Source organism: Chiloscyllium plagiosum, unplaced genomic scaffold (genome assembly GCF_037043375.1).
Source record: "Chiloscyllium plagiosum isolate Xiang-an unplaced genomic scaffold, Cpla_swu_hap1 HiC_scaffold_48, whole genome shotgun sequence".
NCBI lineage: Eukaryota > Metazoa > Chordata > Chondrichthyes > Orectolobiformes > Hemiscylliidae > Chiloscyllium > Chiloscyllium plagiosum.
In genome coordinates, this window is record NW_028270186.1 from 9513086 (window position 1) to 9538719 (window position 25634).

Sequence of the window (25634 nt, forward strand, 5' to 3'; positions counted from 1 at the left end):
GCCTTAGATTGTAGACCTGTTTCTAATGTGAGGAGTCAAAGTATCCAGAATGATTTTGAACATATTATTACAGTACAGTGGAGAAGGTTGAGGACATCATGGCACATTTACATCAGGCACTGAATGTTTACTAGCACGCGATGGCGAAGTCCATGGAGAATGTACTCGATGCATAGTACCTCGTGGTTGTGGCAAGTGATTTAGAGACAAAGATTATGATGGCACATGTGTGGTAAATCATTATAAGATGGAAAATGTAGTCATTTGGGATCAGTAATTCCAGAGTGCGCGAAGATTCTTCAAACCAGAACATTGTCCATGCCTATATTACAGCAGTAAATTCTAAGTTAAAATATAGGGACCGACATCGCTAAAGAAGAAAAATTAGAACTTTTATTACCATTGATTTTTAAAACTTCTGGCTTTCATTAAAATTGAGTATCAAGACCCAGTGGACTTGTCGATGAACCTCAATTTCACCCAAACTTCTTCCAATTCTCTGTCTTGCCCCAAGCCATGAAGAATCAGGAAAAGAAACTGCTCACTAGCTGTTCACCAGTTACTGAAACTACTTCCCATATTATGTTACCAATCTGCTCATTATATTACCAAGCCAATTCATAGCAGATGCTTTAAGTCTCTGGAGTCCCCAGTTGAAGATCATGTGATTCAGTTGTGTGCCATCCTTGTTATCTTTATTCTTTAAACTGGAGAAGATTTTGGGAGGTCACTGTTGCACCATCAAATATAGCTTAAGTCTCCTTATTGTACAGAACTGGAAATAAGCATAAAAGGTCAAGGGGAAAGTGTGTCCCTACAACCTCACTGAAATAGCTATTCTTTCACCTGAACCTAATTATTGTTGACAGGGCACTGTAATTGTGGCTGAAGAGCTTGTCGTTTGATAGTTGTGCACTGACTTTCCAACAGTGGTCACTGGATCACAATTACTATGCTGATGAAGACTGCACGTTTTTCACAGAGCTTCTAAAGTTTCGTGATAATTGGGTCATTTTAAGATTGGATAGAAGTTAACATGCTCCTGTAAAATGAACCCATGCAAACAATATGTTGCACGAACTACAAAATCTAAGACAGAAAGTGGAACCTGTGATGGATGTAAAGCAGCTGCAATCTGGAGGAGGAAACCTGACTGAAATCTCACTCGTCAAGATGAGGTGCATTGGTGCTAATTGGCAATACATTGGCTGAGGGCAGTTAACAGTAAGAGGGCATGAAATGTGCAACACCACAGCTAAGCAGTACATTTGAACTTGCTTGATAATAATACTACAGTGTTGATCCTGTCATGACAGTTTTTACACTCCATTTATTTCAGAAATGGGTGAGCTAGATTCAAAGTTATGCACTTTCTCAAATTGACCAGACAGCCATTTTTGTTAATTTTTCTCTGGAATAACTGGTGAAAATTTTTCTAGAGATTAGAAATGTGAACCATTGCTTATTAGCACACAGAACATTTAACCAACCAGGCAGAAACAATCTGGGATACATTGAAGGAGGTGTCACTCTATTCAGACAAACACAATTATCAGCAGTGTAGTCATCTGGCGATTGCTCCTATGTTCCCATTTGCAAAAATATTGAGAGAGATGTTAGGTTAATCATGACATGGAAGCCATACTCAAACTTAGGCACAGTGGGGCTGGATTTCAGTTGTCATGCAATTCCCTGATAGCAGATGTTAATGGAAGGGAAAACAATGATGAACACACTGTGGATCTGAGCTTCTGGTAAATTTATGAGTTAATGGGATGTGACCAACACTGGCCATAGTAGCAATTATTGTCCATCCCTCACTGTACTGGAGAAAAAGGTGGTGAAACACATTTTTGACATGCAGCAATTCATGTGGTGTAAATACACAGACATGCTGCTTGAAATGTAGTTTAAATGACACTTGAAGAAATGGCAATACGTTTCAGTTAGGATGGTGTGTGATTGAAGGAAAACTTCTTGGTTATGATGTTCTCTTGTGTTTACTACAATTGTATTTGTAGCCATGAAAGGTGCTCCTTAAGGAAATCATTAAGATTCTGTTTAAACTTTAGATTAGATTCGATTCCCTACAGTGTGGAAACAGGTCCTTCGGCCCAACCAGTCCATACTGACCCTCCGAAGAGTAACCCACCCAGACCCATTTCCCTCTGACTAATGCACCTAGCACTATGGGCAATTTAGCATGGCCAATTCACCTGACCTGCACATCTTTGGACTGTGGAAGGAAACCTGAGCATCCGGATGAAACCCACACAGACACAGGGAGAATGTGCAAACTCCACACAGACAGTTGCCTGAGGCTGGAATCGAACCTGGGACCCTGGTGCTGTGAGGCAGCAGTGCTAACCACTGAGCCACTGTGCTGCCCCTAAATACTGGAATGGGAATGTAGTTATCACACAGCAACAGACAACAGGTGGGGAAGCTTTTCTTTGGTGAAAAAGAATATTTCTTAAAATTTCACAAAATTTTATGGCACTGAGGTTTTTCTACCATTGATATAATGAGTTAGGTTGCTTCCTGCCTTGTTCACTGTCATAGTCACACGGTCCTGAATATTGGGTCACAGTCCTCTGACTTGTAAAGGGCAGTGATGAAATGTTAGAGTCAAATTCCTCATTATTTCATCTGAAATGCCACCACTGAGACCTCAGGCAACCAATGTGACGTCTATTAACAAAATAATCAGCTTTTTTTAAAAAAATAACAGGAGTAAACAAAAATGGCTTCCAATCCTCCCTTGAAAAGTGAACTCAAGAGACCAGGAAAACTCCAAACCCAACTTGCTGTGCTGAGTTCATTCATCCTATTTTGCCTGAGAGTAAGGACCTTGCTGATTGAAAATTGTCAGCTTGAGTTAGGCATTCAGAAAATGCATCTGTTAGCTATTAGCAACTGCATCCTGAGGTGTTGTTATGTTGTATAATGGGTTTTTAGTCAAGGTGAAAATCAGTGCAGTGAGGCCAAAGGGTTAATGCAATGGGGTAACTCATGTGATCTCAGCAATTAGTAAAGCAAACTTGATTATATTAAGTAACCCTTACCTCACACAAGCATAAAAAAAGTTTTGTCTTTTGTTTACATTCAACGAGCATACAATTCCTGATATTTTCTGTTCATGTATTTTAACTAAAAACAAACTGTGGAACTCAACGATCCTGTTTCACGCTTACATTTTTGTTCATACAGTGCTTTCTTGGACAAACCATTAGCCAAGTCCTATTTCCTTTTTAGCTGGATTTTAAATTAACTAACATGCCCATCAAGGCAAGATTCAACCCCAACTCTTTCCAGTTGGGAAATTAAATAACCAGATGTCTCCAAGCTCAAACTGAACATTGGGAAACATTGAAATGAAGTTTTTTTTATTCTTTTGAGAAACCCCAAGAGAATTACTGTCAACAAGAAAATATGATCCAACACAATATATCATTTAAGAAAAACAAGGAACTTTGTTTGACTTTCTATCAGTCCATTAACTACTGCAGAACCCAAGAGTGCCAGGATATGCATGAATCTATGCACAGTGTTCAAAGTATACTAAATGTGTGTCCACATATCATCACTTCAGTTGAAACCAGCACAAGCCTAATGAAGTTGAACACGATGCTTTGGCAAATTGCACCTCACACTGAAACTTTATTGGGAAGCAAAGATGAAGGATTCCCAAACATTCTTACATACTAATTCCACCTGCTGCTCACATCTGACTTCAAACACCAAATGAGATGTAATCAGTCCTGTAATAACACCAGTAGGAGCTTTAGGAGATGCATTTATTGGCTTTCTTCAGGATAGGCTGGGACTTGTTTCCCTTGGAGTGTAGGATTCTGAGGGCTGACCTGATAGAAGTTTATAAAATCACGAAGGGCATAGATAAAAGGTGAATAGCCAAAGTCTTTTCCCCATGATAGGGAAGTCCAAAATGAGATGGTCTAAATTAAGAGGAGAGGAGAAAGATTCACAAGGGACCTGAGAGACAACAGTTGCACACAAAGATGATCATATAAGGAACGAGCTGCCAGAAGTAGTTGATGCAATTACAACAATTAAAATATATTTGGACGGGTGCATGAATAGAAAAAGTTTAGAGGGATATGGGCCAAATGCAGGCAGACAGAATGAATTTAGCTTAGGAAAGTCGGTTGGCATGGGCAAGTTGGGCTGAAGGATCTATTTCCATGCTGTACATCGCTATGATTCTATGCTGTAATTGGACTGGAAGCTTCACCAAAATAATGCATTTTATTTTTTCTCATTGAATAATTCTTATCCTAATTGCTCATGGAATTTACAGAAACAGAAAATGTTGCCTGATTGGATAATGAAAATCGACAGACTTCATGTCAGCCTCCACCCAACCTGATTACTGATTTCTATTTTGTCCCCATTTCCCATCCTTCCTGCATGTATCAAACTTTGGCCTAAATGTTAAGAAACACTGTAAGGTCTGTTCACCTCATTTTCATGTATTGACTAACACTCTACTGTCCCAGAATGGGTGGCCTTCCAGCAGAAAATCCAACCTTTTGAGATAAATCACTGTGGAGGGAATAAAACAGAGCAGGTTGTCTGTAAAAACTAACACGATGCAAGCAACCATCAGGAATGGCACTGAACCCTGGCTAACTTTACTCCAACCCAGCCAGAAGTGTGGCAAGTAATAATTGATTCCCTGTTACTAAATAGCCCGGATTAAACAGTCTATTTGGAGTCTTCCGAGTCTAGCTGATTTCGTACTGTGCGAGATTGCAGCAGTCACAATTAAATTTCAGAACACTGCCACTTGGGGTGGTGGTGAGTTGGTGATCATCACCTTTCCATCAAACGCAGCTACCAACTCTTCATCATGATTCTTGTCCTTTTCTTCCTCTCTAAATTTTACAAAACTACTCTCATCAGTGCTTCTCTGAATTTATCTGTTTTGTTCTGATTCAAGTTCCAAATACACCATTCTAAATACTGTTTCTTCTTGAGGGGCTGCCATGTTTAAATCAAGACCAGTTGGTCTATTTGCTACTCTACATTAGTCTTTTTCAAGAATTCCTCCCTTCCTTCTTAGCCATGTGAAGCCTATTTGCTTTAAAACCCTGAGCCTGACAATCATTGCTTCATGAGCAACCTCCTCTTCTATCCTGCTTCCTGAGCCTTCATTTAATTCTGCACTTTGGGCCTCAGGCTTTCACCTGGGTTTCTCTATAAACAGCCTCCTATGGGCATTGCTTCAGGGAATAACATGAACCAGATCCGACTGGCACATATTGGCAACCCATCCATCACTTAAGCTTAACCTCTCTAAACAGAATAAAACTCTTTGTGGAAAAGATTAATGAAAACAAATTCCTGTGTTTCAAGAGCCAAGTGGTTTAAATTTCTCTCTTTCGAAATATGGCTTGAATCACGAAACAGCTGACTATTATAAAATGGAATGAGAGTGTAAAATGTAATATTCAGAGACTTTTTCATCAATATATTATTCATTGAAGAATTTCTTTAATAAAAAAACTCCATATTTTTCTGTAATCTGGACTGCAAGCTAGCCAGCAACATTGTTGTTTGAAATGCCACACTGCAACTTCATTGCAGTCTGCTTGTTCCAGCTTTCTCAATGTCTTTGGAAGTAAAGGCATCATTTGATAGAGGCTCATGACCTACAGGTTGTGAAACACCTCATTTCAATCCCTGATTATACGAAATAAGAGTACATTTATTTCCAAAAAGCGTTCAAGAAAAAGGCACAGGAAAGACTACGTAGTAACACATGAGCCTATGGTGTCAGGGGGTTGTATATTAGTGCTGGTTAGAGGATAGAAGGCCTGTCTTATGAGGAAAGATTGAGCAGTTTTAGGCCTCTGCTTTCGAAAGTTCAGAAGAATGAGGGGAGATGTAATTCAGATATAAGATGCTAAAGGGTATTGACATCGTAGCCATAGAGCAGATGTTTCTCCTTGTGCGCCAATCTAGAATGAGAGATCGTAGTTTTTGGTTAAAAGGGTGACAGATTTAAAACAGATGAGAAACTATGTCTCTGAAAGAGTGCAGTGGACATCAGGACATTGAATAAATTTAAGGAGAGACAGATTTTTAATTAGCCACGGTTGGAAGGGTTTTGGGGAGTGGGCAGAAAAGTGGAGTTGAGACCAAGATGAGATCAGCCATTATCTTATAAAATAGTGGAGCAGACTCAAGGGCTGAATAGCCAACTTCTGCCCCGAGTGCTCATTTTCTTCTCAGCTAACAGGAGCTTGAGAGTCAAGATAATTTTGATCAACATTTTTAGGACAGCAACCTCTAACTTGTGGGGTGCCACAGGCTTCAGCACTCGGGCAATAATTATTTACCACATATCCAAAATGACGTTAAGTTAAAGTACTGTTGACAAGTTTGCGCTTGACAAAAACAGGGAGTACGCAAGTCATGAGGATGATACAAAAAGTCTACAGAGATACAGACTGGCTAAGAGTGGATAAAGCCTTGGCAATTGCAATATAAAGTGGGAAAATTTGAGTATGCACTTTGCCAAGAAGAATAGAAGAGCTGAATATTACCTAAATGGGTAAAGACTGAAGAAAGCTGCAGCACAGATGAATTTGAGGGGTCCTCATGCATTAATCACAAGAAACTTGCATCCAAATTCAATAATAGGGAAGACAAATGCACTGCCAGCCTCAATTTTAAAGGGAATAGAGTAAAACATTAGGGTGATCTTGCCAAACCATTACAGCCACTAATAAAAGCACATCTGGAATACAGTGAACAGTTTTCATTGCCTTATCTAAGGAAAGATAAACTGGCATTCGAGACAATGCAGAAAAGGTTCAGTAGGCAGAATAAAAACCAGAAGAACGGCAGATGCTGGAAGTCAGAACCAAAAATAGTTAATGCTGGAAAAGCTCAGGAGATCTGGCAGCATCTGAGGAAGGGTCATTTGAGCCAAAACATTAACTCCGATTTCTTTCCACAGATGCTGCCAAACATGCTAAGCTTTTCCAGCCATTGCTATTTTTGTTTCAGTAGGATGATCCTGGATTTGGAGGGAATTTGTTTTGGGGGGGGGGGGGGGGTGTTTTATTTGAAGGGAATTCATATTTGCCAGGAATTGGTGTTGGAGAGACTGTTAGGTCTGAAGGCTGATAAGTCCCCAGGGCCTGATGGTCTACATCCCAGGGTACTGAAGGAGGAGGCTCGAGAAATCGTGAATGCGTTGGTGATTATTTTCCAGAGTTCGATAGGTTCGGGATCAGTTCCTGTGGATTGGAGGGTGGCTAATGTTATACCACTTTTTAAGAAAGGTGGGAGAGAGAAAGCAGGAAATTATAGACCAGTTAGTCTGACCTCAGTGGTGGGAAAGATGCTGGAGTCTGTTATCAAGGATGAAATTATGACACATCTGGATAGCAGTAACAGGATAGGTCAGAGTCAGCATGGATTTATGAAGGGGAAATCATGCTTGACTAATCTTATGGAATTATTTGAGGATGTAACTCTGAAGATGGACGAGGGAGATCCAGTAGATGTAGTGTACCTGGACTTTCAGAAAGCTTTTGATAAAGTCCCACACAGGAGGTTAGTGAGCAAAATTAGGGCGCATGGTATTGGGGGCAAAGTACGAACTTGGATTGCAAGTTGGTTGGCTGATAGGAAACAAAGAGTAGTGATAAACGGCTCCATTTTGGAATGGCAGGCAGTGACCAGTGGGGTACCGCAGGGATCAGTACTAGGACTGCAGTTTTTTACAATATATGTTAACGATATAGAAGATGGTATTCGTAATAACATTAGCAAATTTGCTGATGATACTAAGCTGGGTGGCAGGGTGAAATGTGATGAGGATGTTAGGAGAATACAGGGTGACCTGGACAGGTTAGGTGAGTGGTCAGATGCATGGCAGATGCAGTTTAATGTGGATAAATATATGGTTATCCATTTTGGTGGCAAGAACAGGAAGGCAGATTACTACCTAAATGGAATCAATTTAGGTAAAGGGAAAGTACAAAGAGATCTGGGTGTTCTTGTACACCAGTCAATGAAGGTAAGCATGCAGATACAGCAGGTAGTGAAGAAGGCTAATAGCATGCTGGCCTTCATAACAAGAGGGATTGAGTATAGAAGCAAAGAGGTTCTTCTGTAGCTGTACAGGGCCCTGGTGAGACCACACCTGGAATACTGTGTGCAGTTCTGGTCTCCAAATTTGAGGAAAGACATTCCGGCTATTGAGGGAGTGCAGCGTAGGTTCACGAGGTCAATTCTTGGAATGGCAGGATTACCTTACACTGAACGACTGGAGCGACTGGGCTTGTATACCCTTGAGTTTAGAAGATTATAAGATTATCAAAGGATTGGACACTCTGGAGGCAGGAAACATGTTTCCGCTGATGGGTGAGTCCCGAACCAGAGGACACAGCTTAAAAATACGGGGTAGACCATTTAGGACAGAGATGAGGAGAAACTTCTTCACCCAGAGAGTGGTGGCTGTGTGGAATGCTCTGCCCCAGAGGGCAGTGGAGGCCCAGTCTCTGGATTCATTTAAGAAAGAATTGGATGGAGCTCTCAAGGATAGTGGAATCAAGGGTTATGGAGATAAGGCAGGAACAGGAAACTGATTAAGGATGATCAGCCATGATCATATTGAATGGTGGTGCAGGCTCGAAGGGCAGAATGGCCTACTCCTGCACCTATTGTCTATTGTTGGACTAATTGGACTTCAGAAGAATGACAGGAGACCTATTGAAACATTCAAGTTCCTTTGGAAACTTGACAGGGTAAGCAAAGAGAGGTTGCGCCTCCTTGTGGGAGAGTGTCGACGAGATGGCATAACATCAGCATTAGGTTCACCCATCTCAAAGAAATGAGGAAAAAAATCTCTGAAAATTAACAGTGGAATTCTTAAATGCAGATAACTGTGGCAGCTAAGTCATAACATATGTTCAAGAAGAGAGACATAATTTAAATTACTCCAGGAATCAAGGATTATGGAGATAACGACAAAGTGGCATTGAGAATTATGAGATTAGTCATGATCTCATTGGCCTACTTCGGCTCCTATATCTGAAGGTGTTTTACATTTCCTCCCCACATTACCACCTAGTAGTAGTACTCTGAAGGTCTTTTAAACGGTCCAAACTGAGTGATCACAACTACAAGACCAACTGATCTACTTTCTTGGTATTGGTGCAGTCTTGGTTGGGGCAAGGAAAAAGCAGTCAAGTTCCTCTGCCTCCTTTATCACCCACTAACTAGGTGGAGATATTGAGGGCATTTTTACAAAATGTGAAGGCACACATGTGGGTGTATGTCAGGAAAAATTTTACTGCAATACATTTTCAGTTGTGAATGGTTACTGTGTAGGAACCACCAAAAATAGCACAACAGTAGTGCTTTTGATGAAAGCTAAATGAAAGTGAATTCAATCAATGTCTTCAGGACAAGGTGAAGAAAATGGAGAAAACAAGGCTGTTGCTTTTATGGAAAATGGGATGGATACTTGCCCCACCTTCAGACAAGTATACAAAAAGATCAAACCAATGGTATGACATTGAAACAGAAATTTTGTGTGTTGGCATTTTCCATCTCTCATGTTGTACTTCTCAGCACAAACAATTCCTTCCTAATCCAGAGTAGCAGGACAGAAAGAAGAAATAGCTAGGTCTTCTGTTCCTATACTTACCTGACACCGTCCAACTTGGACAGATATAAGAATCTTGTCTCTTGCACCCCAGCTCAAGCCTTTTGCCCTCTCAGGCAAGCATTGTTCACCCTGCACTCCAAACAGCCATCCTTTCACAGATGTCTCATGTTGCTCCTGAACCCCACTTCTCATCACTCTTTGCACATTTTCAAAATGCACAATAACCTCTTTTTTTCACAATCAATTAATCACACCCTTGCTGTTTTCCACATTGCCTTAACCAAACAGGAGAAGCCTCAGGATATTTCCAAGGTCTAAGGGAAGACAGTAAAACAAAGAAGCTGGATAATGTGTTTTTGTCATCCTTAAAGCTTGATAAGCAGACACTGCAGATTCAAAAAGGAAAAACCAAGAAGGGCAAGTCCTCGTTCCCAAGAGCATTTCCACAGTTAACAAGGCATAAGTCAGCAGTGTGCTGGAATATTTCTCACTTGCTGGGATGGATGCAGCTCCAACAACATTCAAAAAGCCTGACACCATCCAGGCAATCGTGCTTAATTGGCTCCACATCCACTCTCTTCACTACTGATGTTCAGTGGCAGCAGTGTGTTCTATCTTCAAGATGTACTGCAAAAATTCACCAAAGATCCTTAGACTGCAAAGATCCTTCCAAACTTTGGCCCACTTCAAATCTTGAAGGGCAAGGGCAGCAGATACATGGAAACACCATCCCCTGCAAATTCACCTCCAAGCCACTCAATATTCTCACTTGGAAATAAATCACCTGGTCAAAAATCTTAAATTTCCCTCCTGAGGGTCATCATGTTTCACCCAACAGGAGGTTGACTGCAGCAGTTTCAGAAGGCAACTCACCACCGCCTTTGCAATGACAGGCAATAAATGCTGGCCCAGCCAACGACAGCCACGATCCACCAGTGAATTAAAAAAAACTTGCTTAAAATCCAAAAGTTATTGATCTGGAATAGACCACACAAAGAAAATTCGAGAGCTACTTCAAAAAGAAAAAAATGGATTTTTTTTTATTACTGTGACTGTGCTCCGAGCAGGTCATTGCTTTTTGTCAATTTGGTTGATCTAAAAGAATGGAATTTACACAAAAATTTGCAGAACAATGCGACAAATTGAACAGCCCTCCTTCTGTGGTCCCACAGACCGGGATACTCACTGATGGAGACGTTGGGAAGCATTTTATTTGCAAAACAAAAAGTTGAAAATAGGTTCGGTTTTTTTTTCAAACAATTAGGGCAAGTTATCACTTGGTTTCCACAGGGAGTCCTGCAGGATGATATTTCATCAAGGGAAGTTACTCATATGAAAGAGAGTGAGAAATTAAACAAAGCCACAAAACTAATCAAACGTTTACCCTCACAGCTTTCCAAAAAAAAAATTGTGCAAAGAAGATTGAAGTGCTGGGAATTACCCACTGCTACGTCTGATACATGGTAATAACCTTGCATAATTACTCAGGTATAAAACTAATTGGAAATATTGCAAATGTCAAGCAAAACTGGCATTTAAGCACAAATTCGGTGATGTTAATTGCCGAACAGGTGCGAGGAGGAATCTAAATGAGGGACCTGATTAGAGGGACCCAGGAAACAAATGTGGCCTGTGATTGAGGCAAACCACATCAATTATTTAGCTCTCTCAACCACCACGGAAGGTCATGTTGATATAACCTTTTGTTTGCAGCACGAAGTCGAAGAGAAATATTTCTCTCTTTTCTGCTTTCCCCTCAGCCCCCAATCATGCATCACACACAAAAAAAACCCCAATTCTCACTCTTTCCCGTTTTCCCGTTCCCAGTGCTGTTCGAAAACAGCCCACTTTGCCCGTGGTCATTTAAACCAACCTTTCAGAACTCAACTCGGGGCAACACGAGCAACTTGTCTCTTGTTCGTCCGCGAGCAACGAATCGTTCAGGGGATCGGGTCTCCAGCATCCAAATTACTTTGCTTTTAGGAGGAGAAATCAGTCTCCATTGCGATACCTTTCGCGGCCGAACAGTTTGCTGATACTATATTGCAGGGTTTTTTTTGTGACCTGGGAAAAGCAAGAGTCACAACGGCCCGTACTATGAGAACGAACGAATTGGCGTTAGGAATAGCCAACACCAATTCCAAAGTAACGGAAGGATGACATGAAAAAGGAGTCGTGTTTTTTTTCTGACCACGGGAATGATTTCACCGTTTCGTTATTTATCTTCTCGCTGCGGTAGCGTGGTGGAAATTAAGGGCACAAAATATAAACTCATGAAAATAACAGAATTCCCCAACATCCTGCCTGTAAGACCCAAGTTGACATGAAGCACGGAGTAGGTTTCCACACTAATTATAATAACAAATACATTCTGTCGAGAAATGAACAATTACATATTATAAATAACTTTCTAAACACCCCTTCACATAAAGAGAAGAAACACAGGACTTGTAAAATGCACACCTTCTCACAACTGAAAAAAAAGGAAAGGTGGCTATTCTCAGGTTTGAGATGTTCTTTTACAAAACAAAAACAGCTCCTTCCACCCAAGGCTGTTCAGTTATTTATGAGCTAATCGCATAATTGTTGATGGACACATGATGGTCACTAGTTCTTGGTGACCTTTATCATAAATAACTGGTCACTAACTGCAGAGCCATCAATTCCAAATTGCCAGCCGATGCTCCATTCATACACAGCTCACCTGCAAACTCAGCTTCCACGACTGATTCAACAATTCTTTTCCCATTTCAGTCCACAATCAAAATACAGAGAAAAAAAACATTCCTTACACAGTACACAGAAAAAATGTGCCAAAATTGAGTTCCTTTCTTTAAAAACAGCATTGAAGAGAAAGTCACATGCCACAGTCAAAGAAAAGTGATTGACCAACATGCTTCAAAGAAAACTTTGTTGTCCATGAATTTTCAAATTGGAACATGGAATTGAATCTTCCAACAAAGTCCGAAACATCTATTTATGCTAAGAACACAAACACATATGATTTTGATCTTAACACATGCCAATTATAACGTTTTTCTATGCTGAGTAATTTTACCTTTTGGATTGAAATCCCACAGGAGTTCTGTGCTAGTTTTTCATAACTATTGTAAAAGAACCACAAAATTCCCCCCCAAAAAAGCAGAGTTTTGTTATTCTTGCACGGGACAAAGGCGCCACTGTTTAGACCAGCATTTATTGTCCATCACCACTTGCCCAGAGTTAAGAGTCAACCACATCACTGTGGGTCTGGAATCATATGTAGGCCAGACCAGATCAGGATCTCACTCCCTAATCAGATAGTGTTTTCTCAACAATCAGCAATGGATTCATGGTCATCATTGGACTCTTAATTTTAGATCTTTAAAAAATTTCACAATCTCAAATTGCATTCTTGCAAACTGTACTTTGCTGATTTTTTATGGATACAGTCTAGCCTGTTCAACCAACATGAGGCTAATCCCCCACCTATTTCAGGTTATTCGTCAAGTAAACCTTCTCTGAACTGTCTTGAAAGCATTTCCCTCTTGCCTTAAGTGAGATTACCAATACTGCACAGACCACTCCAGATGTTGTCTCACCAGTGCCTTGTATAATTGATTTGGAGGTGCCAAATCAATTGGACTGGTTAAAAAATCACAACACCAGGTTACAGTCCAACAGGTGCCCTTTGTGGGCACCTCATACCTTCAATGCTGTTGTGGTTCTGTTCGCCGAGCTGGGAATTTGTGTTGCAGACGTTTCGTCCCCTGTCTAGGTGACATCCTCAGTGCTTGGGAGCCTCCTGTGAAGCGCTTCTGTGATCTTTCCTCCGGCATTTGTAGTGGTTTGTCTCTGCCGCTTCCGGTTGTCAGTTCCAGCTGTCCGCTGCGGTGGCCGGTATATTGGGTCCAGGTCGATGTGCTTGTTGATTGAATCAGTGGATGAGTGCCATGCCTCTAGGAAATCCCTGGCAGTTCTTTGTTTGGCTTGTCCTATAGTAGTAGTGTTGTCCCAGACAAACTCATGTTGCTTGTCATCTGCGTGTGTGGCTACTAAGGATAGCTGGTCGTGTCGTTTCGTGGCTAGTTGGTGTTCATGGATGCGGATCGTTAGCTGTCTTCCTGTTTGTCCTATGTAGTGTTTTGTGCAGTCCTTGCATGGGATTTTGTATACTAGTTGGCTTTGCTCATGCTGGCTATCGGGTCCTTTGTTCTGGTGAGTTGTTGTCTGAGAGTGGCTGTTGGTTTGTGTGCTGTTATGAGTCCTAGTGGTCGTAGTAGTCTGGCTGTCAGTTCAGAAATGTTCTTGATGTATGGTAAAGTGGCTAGTCCTTTGGGTTGTGGCATGTCCTCATTCCGTTGTCTTTCCCTTAGGCATCTGTTGATGAAATTGCGGGGGTATCCGTTTATGGCCAATACATTGTCGAGGTGTTCTTCTTCCTTTTTTTGCAGTTCTGGTGTGCTGCAGTGTGTTGTGACCCTTTTGAACAGTGCCTTGATGCAACTTCTTTTGTGTGTGTTGGGGTGGTTGCTTTCGTAGTTCAGGACTTGGTCTGTGTGTGTGGCTTTCCTGTATACCTTTGTGGTGAATTCTCCGTTCAGTGTTCTCTGTACCATCACGTCTAGGAATGGGAGTTTGGTTGTCCTTTTCTTCCTCTCTAGTGAATCTGATTCCTGTGAGTGCGGCGTTGATGATCTGGTGTGTGTTCTCTATTTCTGTGTTTTTAATGATTACAAAGGTGTCATCCACATATCTGACCCAGAGTTTGGGACTCATAACAGCACACAAACCAACAGCCACTCTCAGACAACAACTCACCAGAACAAAGGACCCGATAGCCAGCATGAGCAAAACCAACTAGTATACAAAATCCCATGCAAGGACTGCACAAAACACTACACAGGACAAACAGGAAGACAGCTAACGATCCACATCCATGAACACCAACTAGCCACGAAACGACACAACCAGCTATCCTTAGTAGCCACACACGCAGATGACAAGCAACATGAGTTTGACTGGGACAACACTACTTCGATAGGACAAGCCAAACAGAGAATTCCTCTAGGGAATTCCTAGAGGCATGGCACTCATCCACTGATTCAATCAACAAACATGTCGACCTGGACCCAATATACCGGCCACTGCAGCGGACAGCTGGAACTGACAACCGGAAGCGGCAGATTCAAACCACTACAAATGCCGGAGGAAGATCACAGAAGCGCTTCACAGGAGGCTCCCAAGCACTGAGGATGTCACCTAGACAGGGGATGAAACATCTGCCACAAATTCCCAGCTCAGCGAACAGAACCACAACAACGAGCACCCGAGCTACAAATCTTCACACAAACTTTGAACCTTCAATGCACTATCTGGGCCAACTTGGCACCTATTGTTAAAGTTCACTTAAGAATGTAACTTTAACAAAATTCTGGAATTTACATGTGAAAGAACTGAAACCAACATGGTCATTCTAAAAGATGAGAGACTAATCAAACAATCCAAGTCTTTTTCAATATATAATTTCAGTTATATCACACTGTAAACTTTTGCCATAAATTCTGTGTCTTACGATCTTATACTCTACAACCATCTGATGAAAGAGCAACACTCCAAATGCTATGCTTCAAAATAAACCTGTTGGACTATAACCTGGTGCTGCATGATTTTTAACTAAATATAATTGAGGCATAACCTCCCTATTTTTATTTTAGTTCATTTTGTGATAAATGATAGCATTCTCTAGGCAGTCCCCAGGTTGCAAACAGGTTCCATTCTTCAGATCATTTGCAAGTTGATTTGTACACTATTTGGAACACAATGCAAAACAATATGAAGCAGCCATTTGTAAGTACAGGTATTATTTGTAAGTCAGCGATTTAAAACTTCACCCCCGTATGACATTGTGTCCATAAGGTGGATGTTTATAAATCAGAGACCCCTTGTATTAGTATTTAAAATTATTTGTTGTACTAGCACACTCACGTGTTGCAATTCATACACAAGACATGCAGATCTCTCTGCATCTCTCACGAATTCTAACTTGAAGTTCTCACTGTTCTGATGATAGTTCAAGCCTTTCCCTTAAAATCTGCTTTATGCCTCTCACCATTTCTCTCACAGCTGGACATAAAAGACCCTGTCACACCATTCAAATCAAAGCAGCATGGTTATTCCTGTTGTCGTTCTTGACATTTACCAATTAACCAACATTAAATTAAACCTGGATTATCTCCTTATGAATACATTACTATCTGTGAGTGCTTGCTGTGTACAAATTAATTTCTACATTTCAAGATTTGAATAGTAGCTCTATTTCAAAAGTATTTAATTGGTGAAAAAGTACTTTGGGATACCTTGGGACTATAGATACAAGTTTTTTTTTGATGAGGCATTCTGTTACCTTTTTGTTTAAATGACTTGTTAAAGTGAAGTGCAGAGTGTCAAGAATGGTTCTGTTTGAATTACAGGTTGGCTCTCTTTTTCTTTCTGATTTTCAGTTTCTCTGCACTACCAGGGAGCTTCGAAAGCTCAGATTTCACTCTCTCTTTACTAATCACATCTCATAAACCATTATCTCAAGGCTCATTCTGTGTGGGATTGAAGAAATGCTCATCCAAACTAACAATTCTGCACAGTTTCATCTGGTGTTTATATGTAACAACATTTATGAAAAATAAAGCATAACAAAATCAGGGTTCAGATGATTCCTATGTGGAATAATAGTTTCCGAGGTGTAAGATAAAATCAAGAATCTCAGTGGATTGTCCGCATTGCTTGTATGTAGATTAACAGAGTATAGGGAGGAAAGATTGAAGTTTAGTTGGACAGATTTGACTGTACTGATTTTCATTGGGTTCCTGAAGAAATCTGTGATGTAAACTCCAAACAATACTCTTCTGACACTGAGCTCACAGACATCGCTGAGTACTCCTTCCACTCCACCCAGACATGAATCTTCCAATAAATATCTATTTTGTTTTCTGTTTCTCAGGCAATTTTAAAATTTATTCCCCAATGTTTAGCCCAAAACCCAATGGCTTTGTGGCTTTTATGTGGAACTTTATGAAATGCCTTTTTGGAAGTATTGGTCCATCATGTTATACAGTTTATCACAGATCCCCTTGAGTTTTTCACCTCCTCACAGAAATTGAGGAGATTGGTCAGGCTGAGCTCATTCTCCTCTTAGGCACCATGATGCTATTCAACCCTGTCAAAGAAGAAGAGCATGCAATCATTGACTCAGACCTTCACTGCTGAACAGCCCACCAAAATTCACTCTCCAGATTAACACCAATCATTTTGAAGGTGGGAGTGAACTGTATCTCTTCAAGGATATTCCTTCAGGAGAGGAGCAAGGTTAATCACAGCAGTCAATGCTGAATTTCTATCTTAAATAGCCAAATGATTTACCATTCATGGGATTTTAAATAAAAGTGAATCTTACACAGCCCTCACAGTTTGTTTGAAGAGTTACTGTAAAGACGGTTTTGCATAGGGCGAAAGCTGGTCGAATTTAAAGCCATGTCTTACAGGATCTAACTGAATCCAACTTTGCCAAATTAGACTCTAACCAGAGTTACTGGCAACTGGAAGGCACTGTCAATAGCTTCACTTTCAGTATTTGAAGTTACAGATTTGAGAAAGCCAAGATTGTCCATAACTAAACAGTGATTTATTTTAACACTCCGTGTTGTTGAATATCCAACCACCATTTACTCTCAAGATTCACACTGTAGAAATGGAGACTTCTTGGAGGATGCTGGGAAAGTCAGCAACTGTTGAACTGCCCCCAGCAAACATTGATATCTTCAGGAATGATGGAAAAGTACAAATGTTGAGTTGGATACTGATTGTCCAATGGAACCAGAATCCAAATCTCCCTTGATATTGTTACATGACTCCTCTAATTGCTTGTATGTAGATTAACAGAGTATAGGGAGGAAAGATTGAAGTTTAGTTGGACAGTTTTGACTGTACTGTTTTCACTGGGTTCCTGAAGAAATCTGTGATGTAAACTCCAAATGTGTTGTGTGTTACGCAACATTGGAAATCAAACAGGGTTTGGGCCTAACTTCAAAAGTCCTTAAATTTTACAATTTACATTCCATCACTTCCTATCGCCCCTCCTGCGAGCACCAACTTGTCTGTTTCGTTTGTGTGCACTGAGACATTGGAGCACACATTTCTGGCATAGGAGGTTCGGAGTGGCTGGTCAAAGAGGTTGACAGGATTGACCACCTTCCTTTCTGCATTGCCCCTCAAGTGTGGAAGAGGACTCTGGGGACTGGTTTGTGACCTTTTGAAAACCACAACTTTTTACCTTTTACTTGCAAAGCAAGCAAAAAAGATAAGTATTGGGCTCCACTCTGCCAAGCTTGAGGCACCATCAGGACCAACATTAAGAGAGAATATTTGTCATTTAGGAATTTGCACTAGAGGTTGTGTGGCAGACTAATTGCTCTGTGCAGAAGATGGTTACATGATGGCACTGTACAATACTAATGCGGCATTTGAACAGGTTTGGCTGGCCAGCCTTCAGTCGTGAATGCTAGTACCGTTGAGTAAGGAACACAGGGAGAATTGGCTCCAAAAGCAAAATTTATGAAAACCAGAATCTCTGAAATTCAAAGTCTTGGATTGGGCTGACTTGAATTTTGCAATGTCACATAATCTGTCATAGTTCATAGAAATTGCCTGTCTTCACTCCAAACAAAGACAGATGATAGGAGGCATTTTTGGGGGTTTCCCTGTCTGGTCAGGATCAGGGACAAGTTAGAATCAATAGTTGGGTGGGAACTGGGGGTGGGGGGGCATTTCTCCATAATATCAGTGAAAAACAGATTGTCTAGTTATTTTCACAGTGCTGTTTGTGGGAGCTTGCTGTGTGCAAATTACTGTGTTTCCTAAATTGAAAGAAATGCCTTAACTTCAAAAGTACTGAATTGGTTTTAAAGTGTTTTTAATGTTTTAAAAGCACAACATAAACACCACTTCTCCTTTCTGAACATAGGAAAGACAGGAATGGGTTAATTCTGGGTGACAGAATAAGTTATGCAGTAGCAGTGGCCTGCATTAACCATGGCATCAGTCTCTGACATGTACACTGACCTCTGCTGTCCATTGGTGATAAGGCACCATGATTGGCAGCACATTGACAAGCACAGACAGACAGACGCCTGTCACTCTCTAGGTTTATGAACCCTGTAACACACGGTTAAGTGTTTAACAAATACAGTTTTAAACCACTAACTCGAAATTACGACTTGACAAGAGAGATTTTCTTTACAGCTCGCTGCTATTCCAAGTCAAACTAAACATTCTATCCTTCTTTTATATTTTGATAAACAGGCAAAACTGCGACACTTTCATTTTATGGTCAGCAGTTTACCCTTCCGTTCAGAAGCCTTTCTGAGAAGCAAACATAAGGCAGAATAGATCCCAATTTAACTTAAAGGTAGAGTATTGATCAATGGAGATTAACATCTGAAAAAATTGCAATCAATTTCCTTTAGAAGACCTGACACTTCCATGTTGCTCTCCATCATTAAACACAGAGAGCCAGGGAGCTCAGAGACTTACAGCTTGCTTGTCAGGAATGAAGGAGAACACACAGCTAATTAGAGGAGTCATGTAACAATATCAAGGGAGATTTGGATTCTGGTTCCATTGGACAATCAGTATCCAACTCAACATTTGTACTTTTCCATCATTCCTGAAGATATCAATGTTTGTTGGGGGCAGTTCGACAGTTGCTGACTTTCCCAGCATCCTCCAAGAAGTCCCCATTTCTACAGTGTGAATCTTGAGAGTAAATGGTGGCTCGTCCTTTATGAGGCAATGTCAACATCCTACATTGTGATTATACTCACTGTAATATAAACACAGACAACACTAGTTCCATACAGAGCATTCATACTTGGCCAAAGCAACACCTGTTTTTTTAGCCAAGTTCCTCAGTGCAAAAATAGTTTTGAATTATATTCTCTCAGTGTCCCAAAGTCAAAGAGGTCTCGTCAGTTCTATTGTAAGGAAGTTAGCTATCCACCCATTTTTGCATATCGTCCATTAGTAAATTCACTGAAAGTGAATTCTTTACTCCATGAACCATATTCCCCTCCAACTGCTCTCACCTGGGACCCATTGGAACGAGTGTCACACCTATTTCTTTGCTTTCGCTTACTCTTACTCTGGGAACATCAGAGCTATTGCCAAGGATTCCACTGGGACTGGATGAAAAATATTTGCCTCTGTAATGCTTTTATTGTTTTCAAAGGAAGCAGAATAAGCTCATTTACTAAATCATATCATTTTAGTACTCATAATTGTACTGTACTCAACAAGCCAAATCAGAGATGAATAAGAATGGACCCCCATTGCCAAATCCCCCGATGTTGGTCCAGAATGCTTGTTATGAAACAATCATACATTCTGTTCATTCCCAATTTAGTTTTTTTAACTCCTGCTTGTGCAACAGAGCATTCTGTACTGTTACTGAAGTGTTTACACAGTATGTACCACATCATTATCATGAGAATCTATCAGGAAATAGTTCATGTTTGTTTCACATGAACACCCACAGTACCTACACAATGTTATCCTCTGCATTGTCAGCAATCCATTATGATCCCAACTCTGTGATCATAGACCATTGAATCTAAGTACATGGCACAATTTCTCTGACCTCTTTGCCTTGCTTTCTGACTCTTTCATTGAAAACTTCATTGCCAAGATTGGTACAAAACCACATACCCCAGACTAACTTGGTTAGTATTAAACTAGCCCATCTCAGCTGGGATATAATAGGAGTACTACCATTGACTTAAATTCTCCAGAGAAGTCACAAAATCAGGCAGGATCTCTAGCATTTAATTGTAATCCAATTCCCTGCTACAAAGTTCATGTGTGGGCTTTGGTGAGAACAGGATAATGTTCAGCTGTGATACACCCAAAGGCCAAATATTCTGTCACCAACCAATATGCAGAAAGATATAATAACAAAAAGACTTGCATTTTTACAGCGGACACTCACAGCCTTGGGATCCAGTTTAGCTCGTCAATTACCTAATTCCCTTGAAACAGTCGTCTCTTTTGTTATATAGGCAAGCGCAGATGACAAATTATGCATAGCAAAATTCCACAGACAGCAAATGAAATTAATGCCCAAATAATCCTTTGGCCAGGGTGAGCATTTCTGCTCATCTTAAATTCATATTATGGAATTATTATATTCATGTGTGTATGGAATGAGCTACGAGAGGAAGTGGTGGAGGCTGGTTCAATGACAACATTTAAAAGGCACCTGGATGGGTACATGAATAGGAAGGGTTTAGAGGAATATGGGCCAAATACTGGCAAATGGGACTAAATTAATTTAGTATATCTGGTCAGCATGGATGAGTTGGACCAAAAGGTCTGCTTCCATTCTGTACAGCCCTATGAATCTATAACTCTGTCTGGAAGGAGACAGTGCTAACAATGCATACCCTCATGCAGTACTGCAATGAAACCACTGAAGTGATGCTTGAACTCATGATCTATCGAGGTGACAATCTTGCCAATAAATGTTCAGTTCACTGGGATACTGGAGGACAAGAAATACCGTTGGGACTGTTGCCCAGCAACTGTGAAGAGAACAACGTTAAGGTAGCTGAGGTTTGAGTCATTCCACCTGTGTTTTTTAAAATACTATTTTGCAGTTGAACAGAGATCAAATGCAACTGGAAATGTGAGCTCTTAATGCAAACACACCAATTGTATGGAAGCTGAAACCCATCAATAAGATCCATCTGGAATCACTTTGTGGAATTCAGTAATTGATTCTCAGTACCAAGCATCTCTGCAACAACTCCTGTCTAGTGAAAGCCACAGCAAAGAAATCACAGAGAGTTTAGCTGCTTCGTCCCTGTTCTTTCAGCAACATGTCCATATCTGGAATAAATGTCAGGATAAGCTCGGGTTGTTTTCTTTGGAACAGAGAAGATTTACTTGAGGTGTATACTGTCATGCAGGGTCAAAGTGGAGGGAAAGGATATATTTCCTTGAGCAGTGAAGTCAACAAACAAGGGGGCATGGATGTCCAACAATTGTTTATGAACAGTAAACATTCACAGCCTCAGAATCCTGTAATTTTTTAATTGCCTTGGAAGTGCAGAGCCCCTTGTTATATCAGCATTGTGAAAGATAAATTATGCACAGCAAGATTCCACAGACACAAATGAGATTAATGCCTGGATAATCTGTTGGCCAGGACACTGGTGAATACTTCTGTTCATTTTCAATTAATGTTGTGGAACCATTTATCTTCATCTGGGAGGGGACACTGCCCATAATGCAAAACACCCTCAGTATTACAGTGAAGCTTGAATGCACAAATCTGTGACTCAGAGGCAAAAGTACTGCCAATAAGCGGAAGATAATGGGAAATTTTATCACCCAAAGCATTGTCGGGCTTTCTGCCTGAAAAGGTGGTAGAGCTAGAAACTCTTATCACATTTCGCAGATTAGGATCTAAGGTCTGGAAAATGGGTTGACATTCAATCACTATGAATACATGCGTTGAATGTCCTGTTTCTGTGATGTAAATTTCTATGATATATATATTAAAACTGACATGACTCAGGCAGGTTAACCCAAAGTCAGAGGTAAGAGCTCAGAGCAACACATTAATCTGAAAGGATTCTTCAGCCACAGAATGGCTCGACACAGCATAAAGAACTTTGTAGAGATAGTAAAGCTGAAACATAACTTCTTTTCATATCCACAAAGTTAACCAGACTAGAGGTAGTACAGGTTTAGGGTAATGCAGAGAATGTTTCACAGAGATTCCATTGAGTATTTATTTGAAATGGTGGAACATGTTGACAGAAAGGTGAGACCAGACACTGGATCAATTTCAGAAATAGCGAGATGAGAAGCCATAAAGTTGAGATTCTTGATCTTGTGAACTGTAGGGCCTCTTTTTGAGTGCTTCACACTCAATTAAGGCCCGGAGAGGTTTTCAGAGTTGAAAAATGCGGTGCTGGAAAAACACAGCAGGCCAGGCCGCGTGCGAGGAGCAGGAGAATCGACATTTCGGGCATAAGCCCTTCTTCAGGAATGAGGCTGGTGTGCCAAGCGGGCTGAGATAAAAGGTAGGGGGGAGGGGATTTTGGGGAGGGGCGCTGGGAATACGATAGGTGGAAGGAGGTGAGGGTGATAGGCCGGAGAGGGGGTGGTGGTGGAGAGGTCGGGAAGAAGATTGCAGGTCAAGAGGGCGGTGTTGAATCCGAGGGTTGGGACGGAGGCTGAGATAAAAGGTAGGGGGGAGGGAATTTGGGGGAGGCTGCGCTGGGAATATGATAGGTGGAAGGAGGTGAGGATGAGGGTGATAGGCCGGAGAGTGGGTGGGGGCTGAGATAAAAGGAAGAGGGGAGGGAATTTGGGGGAGGGGCGCTGGGAATACAATAGAAGGCCTATCACCCTCACCTTCTTCCACCTATCGTATTCCCAGCGCCGCCTCCCCCAAATTCCCTCGCCCAAATTCCCTCCCCCAAATTCCCTCCCCCCTACCTTTTATCTCAGCCTCAGTCCCAACCCTCGGATTCAGCACCGCCCTCTTGACCTGCAATCTTCTTCCCGACCTCTCCACCCCCACCCCCTTTCCGGCCTATCACCCTCACCTTCTTCCACCTATCGTATTCCCAGCGCCCCTCCCCCAAATTCCCTCCCCCCCTACCTTCTATCTCAGCCCGCTTGGCACACCAGCCTCATTTCTGAAGAAGGGCTTATGCCCGAAACATCGATTCTCCTGCTCCTCGCATGCTGCCTGGCCTGCTGTGTTTTTCCAGCACCACATTTTTCAACTCTGGTACTCCAGCATCTGCAGTCCTCAATTTCCCCGGAGAAGTTTTCAATTCCATATCGTTTTCTCAGACAAATGACACTGAACCAGTGTCAGCAGTCCAACAATCTATATTTAGAATGGGTTAACTGCACTGAATACATAGCCTTGTTGTGGTATCAGGTTGTCAAAGCTAATGCACCATGATTAGCACAGTGCCAAGGAGAGGTAAACAGGTAACCCACCTGATCTCTGAAAGGAAATTTCAGATAATAAACACAATTCTTAAATGGGCATAGATTAAAAAAAAGCCATCCAGTCCCCTTCTTCTGTTCTCCCTCCCAACACACCATCATTTTCTGAAAGTTATGCATTTAAGAGTAAACGTCCATTGTAGCAAGCAGCTCTCTCCGCCAAATGGCCTCCCTCATGTATGTGAGTAACTATAAGACAAGAGTTGCACAGAGCTGAGCTAAATTCTACCTTCATGTGACAACTACTCTCCAGTCCTTGACAGTGGTTGGGATCACAAACCTTCACAGATATTTCCTCTTCTGTCAGAGGAGCTGATAACAACTGTAATAGTGGAGTGACTTGATAGAGATATTTAAAACATACGAAGGGTTTAATTTTTCAGACATTGGTTCCTGGTATTCGGGCATTTCTTGAACTGCTGCAATCTTTGACATGCAGAGACACTCACAGCAACAGAGTTCCTGGATTTTGAAGAATGACAGTGAAGAAATGGCAATATAGTTCGAAGTCAGAATGGTGTGTCACTTAACAGAGAACTTGCAGGTGATAGTTTTTCCATGCATCTGCCACTCATATCTTTCTAGGTGTCAAACGTCATGGGTTTGGAAGATCCTTTTGAAGGAGCTTGAGTGGATTAGCACACTGCATCTTGTAGATGGTGCACATTGCTGCTGCTGTGTTGATGGAGAATAGGATGAATAATGAAGGTGATTGATGGGGTGCCAATCAAGGAGCTCCTTTGTTCAATAGGACAAACAACAGCTCAGTCTTAAAATCCTTTCTCTTCACTAAGGCAAAGTTTTTACCGAGGCACAAGTGAGAATATGAAATTTGCTACCTGAGAGAACAGTTGTAGCAAATAGCAGAGATTCATTTCCAGGAAAATGAGATCAAAGTGGAGTAGAAGCTAATGCCTCCTAAAATGATTAAGGAGAATTGCTAAAAGACACAAGTTGGTAATAAATAAACATAAATTAAATGCTTTCCATTTGTTCATGGAATCTTTTGAAATAGACTGATGCTGGAAAATGCTGACATGCTACACATACTCTTGGAATAAAGAGCCTGTTGTCTTTTAGTGAAGCTTTACCGATAAATGTAACAACATTCTCAATTAAGCAGGAAGCTCTTTGAAGATTTAACTCACAAGACTCAAAGATTCTTGTCATTGATCTATTTCTCAGTTCCAACCTGCATCTTCATCTTTCATGTTTCAACCTTGCTCATCTCTCTTTCTTACTGGTATATTGATATTGTTCGATTAGATCATTACCTCTAAAATCTAAATATCCTACTCATGTTATTTTCATCTTCGATGCTTTGACACACTGGATAACTTGAACTTTCGTTGCATTGTCTTCTGCTTGCACTCATTCTTTGAAAGAAACTCAATCCTTTACGATCTCCTCAATGACGTAGTATTTGTTTTTTTTTCATCAGTCTACACACATATAAATGTCGAGCTTGGTCTCACCAAATTACAAATTGTTGCCCAATTTATCTCATCTTCTGTTGTTTTTTGCAGCCTGCTTTGCCAGCCAGGTATCATCACTCTGCAGCATTAGCTCTCTGGCAGGACATGCAGGGAAATACTTTTCTTGTTAATCAATGCAGTGGAGATAAATTCCTCTTTGGAGTGTCACATTGTGACCTGTTGTGGAGTCTGCACTCCAGCAGAAAGCAGTGCCGTGCTCAATCTCCAAAGAGGTCTGAATTCATCCACAGTGATGTCCAGATGACTGCTTACAATCCCAAGTCATGTTAACATGGTCCAAAAACACAGAAAAATAGAAAAGTTCCACAAAGAGTAAACACATGACTGAGCAATCTTTATATAGTTAAGTTCAGAACAGGTCATGAAGAAATATTAATCAATAAAATGAATGGATAAGATACAAAAGTGTACTTTGTAATTGCTTAAAAGCT

The 25634-nt window shown here is 41.0% G+C and overlaps 1 protein-coding gene across 4 annotated transcripts in view; it reads left to right on the plus strand.

Annotated features, from left to right (window-relative positions):
• The window catches only part of LOC122543076 (transcription factor COE2), a 267093-nt gene that overhangs the window by 39053 nt on the left and 202406 nt on the right, over positions 1-25634 (plus strand). The window lies entirely within an intron of this gene.